A 21,087-nucleotide genomic window follows, 5' to 3' on the forward strand; every position below is an offset into this window, starting at 1 on the left:
GATGCGAATCCAGAGACCTTTGGGGGCCGTCACCCAGGCTGCTATGCTTCCAAAATGGAGAACGAGAAGAAGGTCACGTAACAGTTAACAGGGACACTGAGCCAGAAGCTACTTCCAAGGGAAGATGTCCTCCAACCTAGAACTCTCCACCCAGTTAGACGACCACTCACATGCAGGGGCAAAACAGACATCGTGTGGGGTACACCCAGCAAAGGCAAGCTTACTGCGCAGGAGCTGGTTTGCCTGGGGAGCTCCTGGGGAAGGGGCATCAAGACCAGAGAGTAGGGCGCCTGGGTGGCTCAGTGCGTTGAGCCGCTGCCTTCGGCTCAGGTCATGATCTCAGGGTCCTGGGATCGAGTCCCGCATCGGGCTCTCTGCTCAGCAGGGAGCCTGCTTCCCTTCCTCTCTCTCTGCCTGCCTCTCTGCCTACTTGTGATCTCTCTCTGTCAAATAAATAAACAAAATCTTTAAAAAAAAAAAAAAAAGACCAGAGAGTAAATAACCCAAGATGAACACGGGAGATGGCACAGGAGATGCGAGGGAGCGCTCAGAAAGATGGTGACAGAGAACCCCTGCCCGGACAACTGCGGAAACCAGAAGGGCCAGGGCGGGAGAGTCCAGGAGAGAGAGGGAAAGGGGGCGGTAAGTAAACAACAGAAAAGGCTACAATGCCTAAGTCCTTGACAAAATGGAGAGGAGGGGCAATGTGCAATTTAGGGATGAAGAACGAGGCAAACAGTAGCTCTAAGAAGCTACCGTACAAGAAAAGCTTGTACAAGAAAATTGTACAAGAAGTTGTACAAGAAAATGTTTCCACATATGCACGAGGGGTTCTCAAGTGTGAATATTTTCTTGATTTTAATCATGTACAAACTGAAAATGTACTTAAACCAAAACGGTTCCCTAACCGGGGAAGTGGGTGCAGGAGGGGGGCTGGGGCAAAGGTAAAAGCAAATGAATTCTTGCACAACAGAATGAACGGCCTGGGCAGCAGCTAGGAGTAAAGGGTCTGTCTCTGAGGAGACAATCAGGGAGGGCGGGCTGGGCAGGGACTGAAGGAGTTTGGGAGCCTCATGACACAATTTGACCTCCCAAGTGTCCACATGAATCACTTCGGTAACATTACAGTTCAAGTTAAGGAAAGGAAAAGCGCATCCTACGGACAGCGGCAGCTTCTCCTGCTTTTCTTCCAGTCCCATCCCCCACCCCTCTCCTCCTCCCCTGATCCCCAGGGGTCAGCACAGGCCAGTCTCTGGGGGTGCTGCTCCCCCTTTGTGGATTTTACACTGATCAGATAGATGTGTACCCAGGCCATATACCTGTGTTTTCATTTTTCCATAAATGATACACTATCACTGTTTAACTCACTCTTTCCACCCAACGTATCTGGAATCTATCCACATTGTTCCAAGTCGATCTAGCTCATTAATTTTAATGAGCTGTATAATAGTATACAGACTCCAGCTCAACCATGCTCAAATGAGAGACACAGACCAGAGGTGGCCTCCAATTTTAGCGATTAAAAACTGTGATGTGGGGTGCAGGGGGTGCTCAGTGAGTTAAGCCTCTGACTTCAGCTCAGGTCATGGATCTCAGGGTCCTGAGTCCCACAACAGGCCCTCTGCTCGGTTGGGAGCCTGCTTCCCCCCGCCCCACCCCGCCTGCCTCTCTGCGTACTTGTGATTTCTCTCTCTTGTGTGTCAAATAAATCAGTAAAATCTGAAAAACAAAAACAAAACAAAAAATGGTGATGCACAGATTGACAGATCCTTGTTGCAACTGGGGGCAGGTACAGAAAATTCATGGTACTATTTGCTCCATTTTTATGGATGTTTGGAAACAACCACAGTAATCTCAATTGAAATATTAAAAAATCGGGGCGCCTGGGTGGCTCGGTGGGTTAAAGCCTCTGCCTTCGGCTCAGGTCATGATCTCAGGGCCCTGGGATGGAGCCCCGCATCGGGCTCTCTGCTCAGCGGGGAGCCTGCTTGCCCCCTCTCTCTCTGCCTGCCTCTCTGTCTGCTTGTGATCTCTGTCAAACAAATAAAATCTTTAAAAAAATACATTAAAAAATGAATAACCTTGAACTCATATACAAAATGTGTGGGAATTTCTCCAGGGCCTACATGTAGAATTGGAACTGCTATCTCAGACGGCAGGCACATTTTACCTTTTTTCTTAAAGAGAGAGAGAGAGAGACTGTGTGTGTGTGCGGGTGTGTATACAAGTCGCGGCGGGAGGGATGGGGGGGCAGGGGCAGAGCGAGAGAGAGACTCCCAAGCAGGCCCCATACTCAGTGCAGAGCCCGACGTTGAGCCCGATCTCATGACCTGAGCCAAAAATCAAGACTCAGAAACTCAACTGACTGAGCCACCCAGGTGCCCCTGGCAGGCACATTTTCAACATCAATACTGCCAAACAGCTCTCTAAGGCAGCTGTCCTGATAACTCACGCAGCCACCAGAAGCACAACAGAATTCCTATTTCCCCACATCCCTGCTCACTCTTCTGTCAGACTTTGATTTTTGTCAGTCTCATGGGCAGAAAGTCATTTCTCTGATTATTGGTAAAGCTGGATATTTTCTTAAGATTACTGAGATTATTTTTAGGTTTTCTCTTTGATGACTTGCCTGTTCATATATCATTTGCCCCTTTTTCTACTAGACCGGTTGTCTTTTTCTTACTAAGTGTAATAAGTCCTTAAATATTCTAAATATGAACCATTCTCCATTATATACCTGGAAGGCAGCTTCCTGCCTGACAAAGTAGGTTGTAAGTCCGAGGAAGAGCAGAGGGAGAGGAAGCGCAGAGGGCAGTAGGAGACGGAAGCAAGCCCAGGCGGGTCTCCCTGGTACAAGTCCATAGAGAAGGCCTTCCTCCCCCGAGACAGAAGTACCTACATTCGCTGGGACAGTCCCAGCGGAAACTTGCCAGCGCCTGGCCACAGGCAGCTACAATATGTAGCTGGTTGGGACCCAGTGTCACCTAATGCACTGACCGGGCCACGGTGTGAAATGACCGGTAGATCTTACGCTCTGGCTCTCCGGGCTGAGAAGCCCAGACATCACGTTCCAGGAGGCACAACCGGAAGACAGCAGCCCACGGAAGCAAAGTCTGCAGATGGCAGGGCAGCCCGTGCACATCCAAACTCCTGGTTAGCAGCAGCTGTTGCGGTGAGCCCAGGCCGCATCACAGATGACTGATACTTAACTTGAAGAATAACGTCTGGCCAGTCAGATCAGCAAAAGATACAGATGAGACCGAGCAGTGGCATCTCCCTCTGAGGGGGTCTTAAAAGAATTTAGACAGTTTTCCGAAAGAGTCGGTTTAGATCAAGTGACTCTTTTGGAATAGCAAAATAGGAAACTGATTGTATGAGACTTCTTGAGTTTCTGTTATGCTTATCCTTGGAGAATGGGGAAGCAAAAGCAGTTTTCTACCCGTGTTTTGGCATGTTCCTACAAAACATGTTTTAATATTCTTTCTTTAGAGGAACAAAAGCAAAATTTACACTTAGGAGTTCCGGTGTTAAGAATGTTGTTCTCTACAGCGTACAGTGGATCAGAGACCTGCAGCCCCCAGCGCAGCCGGGCCAGAGAACCAGCAACAGCAAGACCGGCCCTTCGATCTCCTCCCGACTGTGATCTCAACCACCATAAAACTAGCTGAGGGAGACCATTTGGTTAAGATCTGATTTTCAGATAAATAACATTTTTTTCAAAATGTGAGTATATCCCATGCACTATGTGGGGTACATTACAAAATTATTTGCTGTTTATCCAAAAGTTAAATTTAACTAGGCAGCCTGTATTTTATCTGTATTTTACCCCAACAAGCCAGTGGTGCTGGGGGCCAACTGCGTGTGAGGAGGAAAGAAACATGCGAGGAAAATTCTCAGACGCGAGCGCAGAAGACAGGGAGGACACTGCTTACAGTCCCGGGGTCCCACCGCCCGGGTTCACATCAGGGCTCCACCGAGCCCACGGACTCTGGATAAGTTGTCACCTTCATCGTAGTGACAGCAACGGCACATAGGGTTGTTGCAAAGACAACCACGAGTTAGTTAATGCTTGTGAAGCCCTCGGCTCAGCGCCTGGCACGAAGCAGCTTTCGCTGTAACTGTCAGCTTCTCGGGTTAGAAGCTGGACGGCGGGGCTGGCCCTGCTTCTGATGGAGAGAGGTGGCGGGGGAAGGCCGGGAAGGGAGGGCCAGAGGACAGCTGAGGTCCAGTCGAGGCTGGGCTGTGCCATGAAGCACTGCTTATTGTGAGGACACTCTGAAGCACGCCTCGACCCCAACAAGACAACCTAAGAAACAGGGTCGGCCTGCCCAGCCGCATCACGTCATCGGGGACCCCCCTGAGCCACACGCAGCGGATGCGGCTGCTCCCGCGTGCTCCCACCGGCTCCCTGACTCTGCAGCTGCCCCACTCCGGGCTCTGTGGCATCTCACTGGGAGCCGACGCTCGGCCACACTGGGCAGATGTAGACCGCAGAAACTGGCAAACTCGGCGATCAGGGCCCTTTCCCCACCTCTGGGACAGGCACAGACGGAGCAGCCGAGAGCCTAGCAGACCGCCGCCCTGTCGCAGAGACTGGGGGCGGGGGGGGGGGTGAGTGGCGCCCCTTCTCCATTTTCTCCTTTGGCTACACAATCCAAATAAAGAGGCCTCTGTCTCCATTGCAAAAGCCTGACATACAAGTGCTTAATTCAGTAAAAACATGAGGGTGAGCCGAGAAGAAATGAATCTGGCACGTCCTGAGTCTTCCCGCAGCTCAGAACCCATCCCGCGACACCAATTAACCTGTGAGAGTATCAACCTAAAGATTCTCTTGATAATCTCATTTAACAACATGATAATTATTGTTTTGTTTTCTAAGGGACGGTTTCTTTTTTTTTTTTTTAAAGATTTTATTTATTTATTTGACAGAGAGAGATCACAAGTAGGCAGAGAGGCAGGCAGAGAGAGAGAGGAGGAAGCAGACTCCCTGCCGAGCAGAGAGCCTGATGTGGGACTCGATCCCAGGACCCTGAGATCATGACCTGAGCCGAAGGCAGCGGCTTAACCCACTGAGCCACCCAGGCGCCCTCTAAGGGACGGTTTCTTTGTTCATATCCTTGACACCGTGTCCCCCCCGCCCCCCCGCCCGCCACGCTCCCCCTTAAACAACATAGACATTTGCAGATTGAAGTGCGAGGATTTATTTATTTATTTATAAAAGATTTTTATTTATTTATTTATTTGATAGACAGAGAGAAATCACAAGTAGGCAGAGAGGCAGGCAGAGAGAGCGGGGGAAGCAGGCTCCCCGCTGAGCAGAGAGCCCGATGTGGGGCTTGATCCCAGGGCCCTGAGATCATGACCTGAGCTGAAGGCAGAGGCTAAACCACTGAGCCACCCTAGGCGCCCCAAAGTGCGAGGATTTAAAATAACAGCTGTTGGATGGACATGTCCAAGGTCTGTTCTATAACAGAACTTACCCCTCCCTCCTCACCCTCTTCCTGCTCCCCCAAATAACACCCCAAAACCCAAGCCCCACACTTCTTCCTGTCTTCCGTCTCCCCAGGAACTAGGGTTTAAACTAGGGTCCTCCTTCCTTTCGCTTCTTTGAACACACCCTAGATTATGGCCTTCGTGTACTTCGACTCGTGCAAAACCCTCCTCACCATGACCAGCCACGACCCTCGGCTGGATTCAGCTACCAATCCGTGCTACGTACGCCTGGTAGTTAGCACCCCCCAACAGAGGCCTTATTTCACTCTCCTCTAACCCCCACCCCACTACCCGCAGGTAAGCTCTCCCCCCGCAGGCCCTCTCCTATCACCAGCACAACCTCCTTTCCATCCTCACTACCCATCAGTCCTCAGCCTCCCGAATCTTCTACCTCCAGCCAAACTGCCTCCTTCTTGTTCCCAAAGAACCCGAGCACTCCCCATCTCCCTGGGAGCACGTCTTCCCCGGAACGCCCCCACTGACCACCCTTCTCCTTGTGCTGATCCATGCAAAGCCTGCCTGTGGCATCTCATTTTCCTTTCTCCTAAAATTCCACCAAAACCCAAGTGAGGAATTTTTTGTTTTTATGAAGCTCTATACCTCAGTGACAGGGAGACCAGGAGAGTAGACCACAGCCACGCAACTGTGGAAGCCGGAAGACAGTTCTCGAACACTGGCCTCGAGGCCTCTCTTGGGTGGCGGGGAAGTCTGCCCACATGCCGCGGTCTCTTCCACAGAATCCACGAAAGCCTAGGGAACCGTGGCCCTGGGGCCCCTGGGCCTGGGATGAACTGTTCCTCGTGTGGCTGGAGACCATCCCCCTCCTGCTCTCTCCCAAAGAACAGATGTTTCCTCTCTGGAGATGGCAAAGCTCTGGGTCTACACTGGGGGACAGGAGGCCCAGCTGAAGGCCTGGTTACCTTGTCGAAAATGGTGGAGGAATGTTAAGTAAGCCTACGCATCCTGCCCCGTACCCCGCTCGGCTCTCACAACACAGCAGCCTGCCCTTCCCCTCCTCGGAGACCTGACCCAACTCAAGAGGGAAGGCCTCAGGATATGACACTGAGGTTCCCAACAAAGGACACGCACGTCACCTTCTGTGCAGCTCAGAAACCAGGCAGCTTGCAGCCCCTGATGAGGACAGATGCCCTCAAGGGTAGAGACCAAAAGAAGCAGCAGAAAAAAGCAACTGGGAGGAAACAGCCTGGGCAAGGAAAAAAAGACAAACACACTTTAGCATCCTCTGAGAAGTATGGAAAGCCCACAATACCAGCGAATCAACAGGCTGTGCACATACTGTCCAAGGCCCATTCAGAGAGCAGACAGAGCCCTTGGAAATTAAAAATATGATGGGGGAAACGAATGAATCCATAGAAGGGCTGGAAGACAAGGTAGGGGAGACCTCCTAGAAATGGAAGCAGAAAGACAAAAAACGAAAACAGGCCCGAGAGTGAAGAGAATCTGGGGGCTGTCCAAGGGCCCCGAGAGCTGAGTGACAGGAGTCTCAGAAAGAGAGAGAACAGAAAAACAAAGGGGTTACAGTAAATTCTAGAAACTCCCTCCACAGAAGCACATTCCACACGGAAGGGCGCACCGGGAGCCAACAAGACGGATGAACCCACACCCACACCAGGCATGTTGTGAAATTTCAGGTCTTGTGAGTTTTCCGAAAGGGGGGAAAAGGACACAAAGAATCAGGCATCAATGAGGTTTGCATTTCTCAACAGCAACTCGGGAGCCAAAAAGTTCAAAGCAATCCTTTCAAAACTGCAAAGGAAAAGTTCAAACCTGAAACCCCTCATCCAGTTAAACTACCAATGCCCTATGCAGGTAAAATAGAAACAGGCCGCCGTGCCTGAGCTCCCCTGCACCTGGCACTCCTTCTTAGGAAGCTACCTGGACAAGCCCCACCAAAAGGAGACGGCAGACAGGCCAGAAAGGGGGCAGGAGCTGCAGAGAGAGGTGGCATGCCAGGGAAGGCAAGGACCAGGCAGGATCCTCTCCACGGGCACCCCTCTCTCCAGGAGACCTGAAGGAAAGCAGAGCCAGCATTCCTCCGGATGGGACCTACTGAACACAACTGGGAGGAAGGGCGGCGGCATAAATGACACCTTAGCCAGAGCCTTCTGTCCCCAGGCGCCAGCAGGGGAAGAAGTCCAACCTGTCCCACCTGCAGGACTCCGCTACAGAGACAGACATTTGCTTCTGTGCATGTAGAATATTCACAGACGGACACTCGAGGGGCGGGTAACAGCAGGTGCCTTTGCAGAAGAGATGTGAGGAAAAAGTCTATCTTGAACCATTTACCCTTTTGACTTTACATCATAGGGCTGAATATTCAAAATATAAGTAAATACAGGGCACCTGGCTGGTTCAGTTGGTTAATTGTCTGCGCCTGCTTTCTGCACAGGTCATGATCCCAGGGTCCTGGGACTGGGACGGAGTCCCTCATCGGCTCCCCGCTCGGCAAGAATTTGCTTCTCCCCTCTGCCCTCGACCACCCCGCTCGGTGCTTTCTCAATCCCCCGACCTCTCAAAAAAAAAAAAAAAAGTAAATACAATATATGACAAGGGGATCTTCCCACTCTCGAGGCCCCTCCCACAGGGAGCCTCCCTTGGTTTCCCAACCATGGCCCAGAGCCAGCCAGGTGTCCGGTGTCGTCTTCCTGCCTGCCTCTCCCTGGGTGCTAGGTAGCTAGTGCCGGCTAAGGGCGGACCTAAAGTTCTCTGTGGTCACATCTCACTCATCTTTGAACTTGCCCCAGGAACTCTGCAGGGGAGCTTTAATTTTCTGCCTACTGGATGCCAAGTCCCTTCTAGTTTACTTAATTCATACCACAATCCCAGGAGTTCAACCCTGACTTTACTGATAAGAAAAAATCAGCCTCAGGAGGGCGCACAGAGAGAAGCCAACTCAAGAATCACCAAGCCCGTCCAAATCCAGACCCCCTGTTTTTCACGAGCCTACCTAGTTTGGTGCCTGGTTCACAGAAGAGTTCCAGAACCATTTCACCAAACCAAAATGCAAACTGGGTTGGAATTAAAATTTTCCACAGAGTCTTCCCATGCTCTGAGACCCAGAAAAGGAGGCGGAGGGTGCTCCGTGGCAGGCAGCACCTCTGCCCCGCCAGCAGGAGTTTCCTCATGAAGTCACAGACTTGGCCTATGGGATTACCACCAGGGACCAGGTCTGTGTGGGTTTTGTTAAACAGCATTATTGAGGTCAAATTCACAAACCAGACAGTTCGCACACTGAAGTACAATTCAGTGGTGTTTCGTCTACGGAGTCGTCTATCCGTCACCACAATCCGCTCCAGAGCACGTCCATACCGCTTAGCTGTCCTCTCCGCCAAGTCCCAGCTCACTAAGCTGACGTCCTCTGTCTCTGTCTCTGTCTCTGTCTCTGTCTCTGTCTCTCTCTGTTTGCCCATTCGGGATGTTTCATATAAAGGAATAAGAAGGTCCTTCGTGTCTGGCTTCTTTCCCTCAGCAAAAGGTGCTCGAGGTTCCTCCACATCGAAGCAGGGGCCAGACCTTCAGTCCCTTTCACTGCCAAGTACTACCCCCTGCAGAGACAGACCGCGTCTTACCCGGTCTCAGGCAGGTGGACATCCGGTTGACGTTCCTACACGCTGGCTGTTAGGAACAGCGCTGCTGTGAGCACGTGTGTGCGGGATTCTGGGTGCGCACGGGTTTCATCTCTCAGCTAGGGACAGGCAGCTGGAATCTATGGGGACTCTATGTTTAACTGCTCGAGGGACTGCCGGACTGCTTCCCACAGCAGCGGCTCCATCTTATAGCCCACCAGCTCCCCCACATCCTCGCCAGCCCTTCTAACTGTCTTTTTGAGCAGCCGCCCTAGAGGGGACGAAGTGGCATCTCATCGTCATTTTGATTTACATTTCCCTGATGCTAATGATGTTGAGTGTACTTACACGTGCTTACTGGCCATCTGTCTATCTTCTTCGGAAAAAATGTCTATTCAGATCCCTTGTCCATTTTTATTTTTTTAAAAGACTTTATTTATTTGAGAGAGAGAGAGAGTACACATGCATGAGCACATGCATGTGCAGGTGCGGGGCAGGCATAGGGGCAGACACGCAGAATTCCTGCTGAGCACAGGGCTGGATCCCAGGACCCTGAGATCATGACCTGAGCCAAATTCAGGTGCTTAACCGCCTGAGCCACCCAGGCATCCCTCCCTTGTCCATTTTTATGATGGATTATTTGTCTTTTTACTGCTGAGTTGTAAGAGTTCTTTACATATTCTAGATACAAGTTCTAGAAAGAAATTCCCTATAAGATTTGCAAAAATTTTCTCCCATTCTTTGCGTTGCCTTTTTGCTTTCTTGACAGTGTCCTTTGCTGCACAGTTTTCAATACTGATGAAGTCTGACTGATCTATTTTATTTTATTGCTTGCGCTTTTGCTATTGTAGCTAAGAAACCGCTACCTACCCCAACATCACAAAGATTTACGACTGTGTTTCCTTCTGAAAGTTTTATGGTTTTAGCTCTTGCATTCAGGTCTTTGATCCATTTTGATCTCTGACTGTGGTAAAAGGCAGGGGTCCAATTTCATTCTTGGGCATGTGGACAACCAGCTGTTCCAGCGCCTTTAAACTGTCTTGGCACCCTTGTCACAAACCAACTGACCGTAAGTGTGAGGATTTATTTCTGTGCTCTCAATTCTATTCCGTTCATCTCTATGTCTGTCATTATGCCAACACCATACTGTCTTGATTACTGTAGCTTTGTACAAAGTTCTGAGTCAGAAAGTGGGAGTCCTCCAACTGAGTTCTTCCCCAAGATTCTTCTGGTTGTCTGCTTCCCTTGCACTCCCATGCAGAGTCTAGGATCATCTTGCCAGTTTCTGCAACTAAAGGCAGCTGACATTGTGAAAGACCCTGCACTGAATCTGTGGGTCACTGGAGGGGGAGGGTACTGTCATTGTAACAGGATTAATTCTGATCCATGAAGATGGGGGGGGGCATTTATTTATTTAATTAAGAATTAAATAAATTCTTAAAAAAGAAAAAATGAAAAAAAATTCTTAAAAAAATTTTAAGAAAAAATTCTTAAATTTTTTTTCAGCCATGTTTTAAGCTGCTGTAAGTTTTACATTTCTCTCGTTAAATTTTTTTCTTAAGAATTTTATTCTTCTTGCGCCTCGGTGGCTCAGTGGTTTAAGCCTCTGCCTTCAGCTCAGGTCATGATCTCAGGGTCCTGGGATCGAGCCCCATATCGGGCTCTCTGCTCAGCAGGGAGCCTGCTTCCCCCTCTCTCTCTGCCTGCCTCTCTGCCTACTTGTGATCTCTCTCTATCAAATAAATAAATAAAAATCTTTTAAAAAAAAAGAATTTTATTTTTCTTGATGCTGTTCTACATGAAACTTTTCATTTTCCATTTGTTCACTGCTACTGTATAGAAATAGTTGATTTCTGTATATTGATTTTATGTCCTGCAACCCTGCTGAACGCTTTTATTCCTTCATTTTAGTAAGTTTTTAGTGGATTCTTTAGGCTTTCCTATATAAGATCATGTCCGCTGAAAATATACATCTACTTCTTTTTTTCCAATCTGTATGCCTTTCATTTCATTATCTCTCCTAATTGCCCCTGATGACCAAATTTGAAACTGGTGACTAATTTTGAATGGGAGGTAGCCCGTCCCAGAAAGCAGCAGCTGCTCTGAGGCACAGCAAGCCAGAGCCCTCATTCCTCTGCTTGTCACGTTAAGTGGATGTTTCCACAGAGATTTGGCCTTTAGGAGAAGCTTCCTGGTTGGTCACTCTCTGCTCTGCACCCAGGGAATCTGAGACCTGTGAAAGGGCTCCCTGCCTTTTTCAGCCTGGTTTCCAGTACGTTCAGCCACCGGGAGGCACAAACAGGAGAGAGCATGGGTCTACCTTCCCCACTCTCTACGGGCTTAGGTGCCATAGGCCTGGCCGGGGGTGCTTCCTGCCACTATGACAGTCCCTGCTGGGCGTTCCCCCCTCCACGCTGCCAACCCTCCCTGGAGTCTAGAGGAAGCACTGTTTCCTCTCCCAACGTGAAGTAATGGCTTCCCACTGCTGCCCATTCTGGGTGCCTCGACGTCCCTGGTTTGGCGCCTGACTTGCTTGGCCTCATTAATTCAGTTTCTCAGAATCGGTGTGTGACCTCAGCCATTCCTAGCAACCTTTACCACTACTCTGCTAGGCACCAACCCCCAGACATCCCCTTGGTAGGGACAGAACCTGGCTCACTAGAAAACCTGGTTCTCTGGGTAAACAGATCACTGAAGTGTCTAGTCCATAAGCCAAGGAAACAGTGAGGAAATTCAAAGGCAAAGTGCTTCAGTTCCTAGCAGGAAGAAAGTAAACCACCACCCTGACAGGGTAAGACCTTGACCGTGGCTGCTGCTACTTGCTCCCTCCATTCTTGACTCCGGGAAAACACAGGTCAGCAGCCCCCCTGATCTGACTTTCACCCTCTGCTTTGCAATCTGAGCACAAAACCTGCACGAGAGGCTTTTCCCAGATGGAGTCGCAGGCACCATTATTGCTGGTTTCATGCACATGACCAAAGCCACGTGGCAAAGTGTCAGGGCCACTGATGACATCTGCCTGGGCTGCTCCTGGGTGCCAGTCACCGCAGTAAGCGCTGCACACCATCCCATTCAATCGTCCAAACCCTTGTCTGGCGGGCGTTACAGCCCCAGCTTTGTAAGTGAGGACACGGAGACTCGCGGTAACTAGCTAGGCCCTGGCTTCGAAGCCGAAAGGCGCCCGTACTCCGGTGTGCCCGTCACCCCACACCGCGCCTCACTGCAGGCGCTAAGTCCCAGGAGCCGCCCGCGGATGGCGGCCTTACCAGCCACCTTACCAGTGACCCCTCTCTCCCTTCCCTGCCTGTCAACCTCCAACTAGCCTCAACCACCACACCTGCCACCTGCCCTGGCCACAGCCGGGTGCCACTCCATCGCTGTGGAAGAGTGGGGGGAGCCCAGCCGAGCATCCTGCTGAGAGGAGCGGACCTTCCCCGAGACTGTTCTGGAGCTCTGCAGAAGTGACCAGAGGCTCCCGCTGCCCTTTACCCTGGCGCCCCCTGCAAAGGGAGAGCAGGTGCCTGCCAGGAGCTCCGCAGCTCCAACCCCTCACCTCCCCACAGGTTCGGACTTGCCAAGACTCACTTTCCCGCCCTCCGAGAGCCAGGGCGCGTGTTCTTCTGAACTGAAAGCTTCTCCTCCACCTTGAGGAGTTCGACTGACAGTTCCCTGGAAGAAAGACCACATCGGAGCTGAGAACTTTGGGCTTCCTGGGAGACCCCCTAGAGACCTGAGTGGGAACTGAATTCCCGAAGTCCAGGCGACGGACTGCCCCCCTCATCTTCTCACTCCCAACTACTCCAAGAGGTTCCTCGGTGCATCCACCCTCCATCTGGGGAAGATGTCATGTGTTTTAATAGTTGAAACAAAACAATGAATGACAGCTCTAAGTGTCTGTACGGTGCCAGACCGACGCAGGTTCCTTCCCGACGCTCAGGAGGTGGCAGAGCTCCCCGGGACAGCCTTACGGAGCGGCCCCGCTGCAATCCCAGTCAAGAGCAGCACACTCACTCCGGCTCTCCGCAGGCTGGAAGGGGCTCTGAGACACTCTCGTTTGCTACCAACAGCAACTCCGCGTCCTAGGGAGGGCAAACAGTACCTCCATTTTACAGATAAGGAAAAAGGGGCTTTCCAGGCCCATGTGCGGACCCCGCGTCACTTCCCCAACTCCCTGCTGCTGCCACACACCACACCGCTCTGCTCTTTTCGAGCAACTCAGGGCGTCCACAGCCCCAGGAGCCGGGACTTTGGAAGGAGAAAGGGAAAAGCAGCCGCGCCCTGCCCCACCCCCCCCCCTTGGGTCGGGCTGGAAGCTCCCTCCCCGGAGGCTAGGACCGAAGTCTTGATAAAGTGGAGGTGGAGCCAGGCGCTGCGGAGATTCCCTGGAAATGGCAAAGTCTTTTGAGTCCGAAAACTCCGGTTCAAATTCCAGCTTTGTCACTGCTCGAATGACCTTGGGGAATCACTCCGCTTCACTGCCCTTGAGTGACATAGCGATGTATAAAAACTATAGAATTTGCTTTACCTCCCTGGTTCCTGGCAAAGAGCCCCTAAAACCCTTGAAGAGTTTCTTGAGTGCTCGGGGAGACGGGAGCAGCTTTTCTCATTCGCAGTAAGCGCCTTTTAATCACACCTGACTTTATACTAATGAAGCGACCCCTGTGGGCCCCTAGATAGCTTCAGGCAGGGGCTGCTGGCTGGAGAAACCAACCCCACGAGCAGAAGGTTGGAACTTCCATGGAGAGGAAGGGAGGGACCAGAGACTGAGTTAATCACGAATGGCCAATGATGTGATCAGCCACGCCTCCGGAACGATGCGATGCGGAGGAGAGAGCTCCCAGGAGGGTGAGTGCGTCCACACACCACGGGGCCGGTGGACCCCAGTCATAAGGACAGAAGCCCCTACACTCAGGACTCTTCCAGATTCCACACAGGTACCTCCTAATCTGGCGATCTATCTGTATGCTTTACGAGAAGCCGGTAACAGGAAGGAAGGCAGTATTCTGAGTTCTGTGAACAGTTCTAAAAATTACCAAACCAGAGGACCGGATCGCGGTCATCTCTGATTTATAGCGGGCGGGTCAGAGCTCCAGAAGGCCAGGTCTTGTGATTGGTGTCTAACGTGCCGGCCGTCTTGTGGGCCTGAGCCCTTTACCCAAGGGGTCTGCTGCAAGTAGGGGTACCTGGGTGGCTCAGTTGGTTGGGTGACTGCCTTTGGCTCAGGTCATGATCCCGGAGTCCTGGGATGAGCCCCACATCAGGCTCCCTGCTCAACGGGGAGTCTGCTTCTCCCTCTGACCCTTCCCCTTCTCATGTTCACTCTCTCTTTCTCTCAAATAAATAAATAAATAAATAATCTTAAAAAAAAAAAAAAAAAGCAGCAGCTGCAAGTGGCACTCCTGAGACTAGGATTAGTTTCACGCAACTGGAGCCTCCCCGCATGTTTCTGGAGCCCATACTGCCGTACACACTCCAGATGGACAGAGGATAATGTTACAAACCTGGGCCTCCGCCCTCACGAAACTTTCTGCCTGGTGAGGAACCGAGACTAGCAAACTTGCAGTAGCAGGGATAGTAAGTAGCCAGCATCTTAAAGGATCTGCCTGGGGGAAAAGGGAGATTAGAGAAGGGTAAAGGGTAAAGCGTTGAGGAAAGTTAAGTAAGTGACGTGGAGGAGGGGCTCGGCCTGGGCTCCAGAGGCCCAGAGGCCCCGAGGCCCCAGGGCAGTGGCACCTGGCCCACAGGGCATCAGTGTGGAGCGGAGGTGAGAGGGAACCCCGGGGCCTCTCCCAGTGCGCATGCTCTTGCCTGACTAGTTTAGAGTCATGGTCGGGTGACATCAAGAAGATGCCGATCAGGTGAGAAGTCTGGTACGGAACCAACAAAAGATGAAACTGCAGAGGTTTAGTGAAATGACAGGCAGAGAAAGTGTTCATTCATTCACTCAACAGTGACAGAGCCTTCGCAACAGGTACCATTAGGCACCGGAGGTAAGCCGAACAAGAGAGAAGAGGTCCTCACCTTCATGAAACTGAGGGTTTCGTTCTAGCCAGGAGCAAACCTAGGGCACAAGTGAGATCATTCCAGACCCAGACCTTCCGATGTGTAAGCACAGACTGTCATCTTGCCCTAGAATTTCTCCTGATGACAGGTCTCCCTCTGAGTAACCCAAAAGGGAATGAGGTCCAGAAGCCACATCCCTCCCACCATCCCTGGTCCAGAACACTAGGAGAAAAGGCACATTTCTCCCCAAATTCTGCTCTGGGAAGTTTGGGACAAAGTCAAGGGAAATGTAAGTCCTCCTTCTCACCTGTTCCTTAACACACACACACAGAGTTACTGAGTTACTCCCTTCCTAAATCCTTACCCCATGTATCCCGTGACCTGGAAAATCTGGCTATCTGGCCTGGGGCCCTTAGCCTCTCTGTCACTAGAACTGAGGGAAAGGTTTGCTTCTAAGCAAAAGTCGTTTCGCATTATACCAGAGTAGTGGGTCCTGCTGAAAGCCAGAAATCTGTTCTCCCAAAAATGTGGGTAGTTACATACTTTCCCTCCACAGCTCTCTACGACGTCATCACAAAATCGCCTCTTGAAGAGAACTGATCTTGGCCCTTCCGTGTCCCAGATTCCTAAAGAGAGCCAGGCCTCCTTATACCACAGCTCCAGAGCATTTGTCAAGCCCAAGCTGCCCAAGGAGCTGGAGCACAGCACATGCGGGACCCCGAGCCCCTGGCAGACCTCTTACTGCTTCCCCATTTCCACAAGGGACCCTAGTCAAGGGACCCACATGCCCTTTCCCCTAGCTGTCACCACCACACAAAGGCATCCTGGCCCAGAGCTCCGGGACCTACGCCACATCTTCCTCTGTCCGCAAGGTCTCAGGAAGAATCCATGTTCATTCTCAAGTAGGGTTTGCCCCACCTTGGGCTCCTTGGTTTTGACCATCTCTCACCAGAACGGTCCCCACAGGCCTGTGTGCCATGATCCAGCCCACCCGTCGCCGGGGTTCCTGTCTCCAAGGACTATCCCCAGAACCCGTCTGCCCTCTTTCTTCCAGTAGCAATAGACTGCCAAGCTCCAGAGGGAAGAGAAACAACGACCACAGTGTATGGTCCCTCACCAGTGACCACCGGTGCACACACCCACCCGGACAGTGTGCCCAGGACTGCTGAGAGGTGGTCTTACCGTGGCAGCTGGTCTGCAGAGCCCCAGGGAGGCCAGAGCGTTCCGGTACCGGAATACCCAAATCTAGGCTCTCTGCCCACAGCCTGTTTATAATTGACGTTCTAGGTTAAGCCTCTGTCAATGACTTTCTAGAATTATCCCCTCCCTACAGCTCAGAGGAGAGAGCTGCTTATGAGCCAATCTCTGGCTCAGCAGTAGACCTTGAACAGCTTGTTTGAGAGAAGGAAAAAACAAAACCAGGCCAGGGGTGAGCCGGGAGAGGGCGGTCAAAAACACTGCCTATGGGTTCTCCGGAAAGATTAAAGGGCAGCAGTGTTTGGCCTTTACCAGGAAAAGAGGGCCAAGGACAGGCGAGCCAGCCAGGTGAGAGAGCTTCTGGCCTAAGGACAGAACAGAGAATCTGACAGCTGAAGAAAAAATGAGGACTCTGAGGTCTACCTCCTCCTGCTGAGATCTTACCAAGTCTCAGGTTGTCCCTGTGGGATCTGCAGACATCCTGGGTCTTTTCTCCCCTGGGGCCAGGAGACAGGATTCCTCCCAAGGGCACATGTTACCAAGTGGCTCTTGTGAGCCCTTGGCCTAGTCTGACTTCATTAGCAAGGCTTTTAAATACCTTAACATATCATTAAACCCACTCAGATCAGCCCATTTAACACAGTGCTATCCCCAAGACCGCTCTAGTCCAGAACAGGGACAGAGTGCCCACACCAAGGATGCCGCCCCACTATCACCAAAATAAAAACCAGCCCAGGCTGAGCTCAGACAAGAGTTCTTGGAGGAGGCGCAGTCAGTAAGTCACTGTTCAGTCTTTGCTAAGCTTCTAGAACCCGAGGTTTACTGGTCAGAGGGGCCTTCCCCATTCTGAGTGCTCATCCCGGGCAAGGCAGGTGGCATCCAGGCAAGCAGGAAGGACACTGCTGCTGCTGTGAAATGCGGGCACGCCTGACCGGGGCAGAGGGTCTTAAGTCAGGTGCGAGCCCAAACATCAGGAGTCCCTGGGGGGTTCGACGCAAACTCAGCCTGGGCGGGAGTCTGCTTCCTCCTCTCAGATCCCAGACCTCACTGAGTACAGGTACTCTGCTACCTACCCCCTTGCCTCCAGCTTTCTCCAGAGCTTTCTCCAGGCAGCTTTCTAGCTCCCCTCCAGCCCACCAAGGAAGGGAGCTAAGCCTTCACGCGCCCTGACGAAGGCAAGCAGCTGCAGGTCTGGGAAGAGGCCAGCGACCCTGCAGGGGGCCTGCCCAGGAAGAGTGAGAGGAGAGGGTCGGCTGTGATGCCCGGTGGGAACCCAGTAGAGGCTCCCTGCATCCGGTGTCCCGGCTTCTCGCTGTGGCAGGCCTCGGCCTCCCACGCCATCGGGACGGGCGCCCAGCGAGGCTTCCCCGGCTGAAGGCAGAGCAGCACTTTGAGACTGGCCAGTCTGGCTGATGGAGCGCTGAGCGGGGATGCTAGAGGGAGCCACTGGCATCAAGCTGGCACACAGGCCTCGGCCTCATCCAGGGGCAGGGACGGGAGCAAGGATGCTCTGAGGGACGTTTCTGCAGCACGCGACCTTAGCCCAGCACTTGCACGCACCTTACCTCAATCTCCCCACACCACGGGGATGAAGACAGGACAGGGCCACGGATCCCCAGTGATGGAGGGGAACGGAGACCCTCCCGACACCTGGGCAGAAACAGGTCCGAGAAGGCCTGGACAGTCAGAGGCTACATGGGGAAAGGCATAAACTGTGGGTGAGGGCCCCTGGATAGGAAGTGGCTGAAATCAGGGAAGATGGGACTCTCTTCACCAACGCTCTGGACATGCTGGCAACAAGGGGCACAGAGGGGGGGTGATGCTTGCCGCGCACAAGGATGAACAGACATGAGAGAAGGATGGGGCGTCACAGTGAGACACACCTGGGCTTGGATCGTAGCTCCGCTCCGTGTCAGCGTGTGACCCTGGGCAGGTCCCTTCACCTGCAAGCCTCGATTCAGTCATTTGTAAAATGGGAATCAGCAACACACAGCTTGCAGGGCCGCTGGTGAGGGCTCGATGGACCTGATTATCATGAATGGCCAGCTGTGGGGTCCAACTGTTCCCAATTTTTCTCATAAAAGTAGAACGAGAAGAAGGCAGTCCGGAAGGAGAAACAGTCTACTGTTTCTCCAACTTCTGTTAATCTCAGGAACTCAGCACTCAGGAACTCGGAGGAGGACGGGGTAAGGGGAAAGACTGGTGGTCGAACAGGCTCAGTTAGGTAGCTGGGCACATGGCGTTTTCCTCTGTAACCTCCTGGACACCCACAGGCATCGATCGCAAAGATGCCATGAAATCTGGTGCCTTTCTTCCCATAGCACCCAGGTCACCCAGCTTTGAGCAGGGATGGTCCCAGGAGCAGAGCCCTGGGTTCTGAGAGCTGTGAGGACCTGGCCCTCTCTAGGGTCAGTTGGAGGGGGCTGGGGACAACTTCCAGTGGCACCGATGCCACTTCCCATGGGACGCTTCTCACGAGCCCCAGCTGGCTCCGAGCAGGCTTCATTTCTAACACTCGGAGATAAAGCAGAAGAAAAGGAACCTTCAGAACAGGTGTCTCTGCTCGCCCATATTCGAAGCTGCCCGGGACTTGGCCTGCGGCGGGCACTTCACAGGCTGTCACCGGACTGCGCCAAGAATACCACTGCCGGGGGCCACGGTGCTCTGTTTTCTGGTCAACACAGTGCAGCCTGCCCAGCTTTCTCTACCAGCTGTGGGGACACAGAGTGATGCAGGAACAGGGGTGGGCCCTGCCCTCATGGCGCTGGCATCAGCGAAGAAATAGACACGGAAAGAAGTGAAATGAACTGCTCGGCACGGCGGCTCCAGTAAACGCTGTACTGCGTACCTCAAAGTTGCTAAGAGGGATCTTAAAAGCTCATCACAAGAAAAACAAACGTGTAACTATGTGTGGTGAAGGATATTAGCCAGACTTACTGGGACTATCTCACGATACATACTGTACATACATACATACTGAACCATTACCCCATACACTTGAAAGCAATATTGTCAATTACACCTCAATTAAAAAAAGGAAAGGGGCGCCTGGGTGGCTCAGTCCATTAAGTGTCTGCTTTCGGCTCAGGTCATGATCTCCAGGTCCTGAGATCGAGTCCTGGGTTGGGGGGGTGGTCCCTGCTCAGCAGAGAGTCTGTTTGTCCCTCTCCCTTCACCCCTCCCCCTGCTTGTGCTCGCTCTTTCCTTCACTCTCTCTCTCAAATAGATAAATAAAATCTTTAAAAAAAAAAAAAGAGAGAGAGAGAGAGAGAGAGAAAAGAAAAATAAACCAAGGGGGAGAAAGTCAAAGGAAGCGTGATGGGCACTGTCGTACAGAAATCAGCAGCAGGTGTCAGCTCTAAGCTACTGGTAGTAGGTCCTACTGGTAGGACTGAGGATCCAGAAGGGCATCATAGGAGGGAGCCTGAAAGAGGAGGAGCAGGACAGGTGGACTGTAGGGAAGGAGGAAGGGCAAGCATCCAGGAAGAGGGAGCAGTGTGACAGGGACACCACCTGGCTTTGCATGCCCACAGCCATGCATAGGTCGGCGTGGCTGGGGCAGCAGGTGCCAGAATGAGGCTGGGGAAGAAGGCGAGCTCACTGCATCGCAGAAACAATCATCTGTGCCGCTGCTTTCCATCTAAGCAGAACATCCAGCATCAAAAACTGTGCCAGTTAGGGGCGCCTGGGTGGCTCAGTCAGTAAGCTCTACCTCTAGCTCAGATCATGGTCTCCGGGACCTAGGATCGAGCCCAATACCAGGCTCCCTGCTCTGTGGGGAGTTTGCTTCTCCCTCTGCTCCTCCCCCTGCTCATGCTCACTTGCTCCCTCTTAATTTGTCTTTCTCTCTCTCTCAAATAAATATTTTTTTATAAAAAACCTGTACCCGTTAACTTTCTATATAGTTGTAACATACTATCAAGGCCACCAAGGTCTACTACTTCAGAGGTGTTTTCCTACTTTAGAAAAACAGAAGTGGGAGTGGGGAGGAAGGGTCTGGCTCAGTGAAACCAACGGCAAAGATCCTCAGCGCTGTTCTGGTTCACGGGTGACTCAGGTGTGGAAATAACGCCACAGCCCTGGATGTGACAGACCAGATGTCAGCGACTCCAAGAAGGAAGCTGTCTGTGCTCTGCTCTGGGGGTGGAGACGTGACCGATGGGAGCAGGTCTTGAGTCACTCCCATGCCTGTCTCACATCGGCCCGGCAGCGGGGACCCCTCTGTCCTCTGTCCCCTTGTCCCCCTTTCTTCTACATCACCCCAAATCCGGCCATTGAGGCTGCGAGGTTCCACTTCCATGGAGCAAAGCAGGCAGGCAGAGTGTCTTTGATTTACTGAAAAAGCTTGTAAAGAATGTCCACTGGGTAATGAAAATGATGCCAGGTGCTCCAGAGAAACAGAGAGGGAGAGAGTCACCCCCGGAAGGGAGCAGCAAACCAATCATTCTGAGATCCCAGCTGCAGGCCAAGGACCAAACACTTCTGGATTGATCCAAATCAGCCCGGTGTTGATGAGCGTCAGCTTCCGAGAAAGCCCCCATCCCCCCCCCCCCACCTCCCCACGCCTCTCCCTCTTGCAGCACCATAACTGCAGTTTTTGGAACAGTGCTGAACGCGTAACTCACTCTCTGACCTGGGAGTGTCCAAGGGCCTCTGAACTTTCACCGCTGGTGTGTAGCACGCTGTGATCTGAGTCAGCTAGTGCAGTGGCTCTGAGAACTTAATTCGGTCGCCTATTTTGGAAATACCTCGGAGAGTCTGGCACGCTGGAAATGCCCAGAAAAGTGACCCCAGTGGTCAGCCCTTG

The 21,087-nt window shown here is 52.1% G+C and overlaps 1 protein-coding gene across 3 annotated transcripts in view; it reads right to left on the reverse strand.

Annotated features, from left to right (window-relative positions):
* PC (pyruvate carboxylase) overlaps positions 1 to 21,087 on the reverse strand; it is a 96,740-nt gene that overhangs the window by 32,529 nt on the left and 43,124 nt on the right. Inside the window, exon 1 of one of the 3 annotated variants that reach the window (XM_044259786.1) lies at positions 16,266 to 16,389. The exons of the other annotated variants lie outside the window; for them this stretch is intronic. The gene's annotated coding sequence lies outside the window, so the exon portion shown is untranslated. Of the gene's footprint in view, positions 1 to 16,265; positions 16,390 to 21,087 lie in introns of those variants that run through there. 3 annotated transcript variants of the gene reach the window in all.

The sequence above is a fragment of the Neovison vison genome, chromosome 7 (genome assembly GCF_020171115.1).
Source record: "Neovison vison isolate M4711 chromosome 7, ASM_NN_V1, whole genome shotgun sequence".
In the NCBI taxonomy this organism is placed as follows: Eukaryota; Metazoa; Chordata; class Mammalia; order Carnivora; family Mustelidae; genus Neogale; species Neogale vison.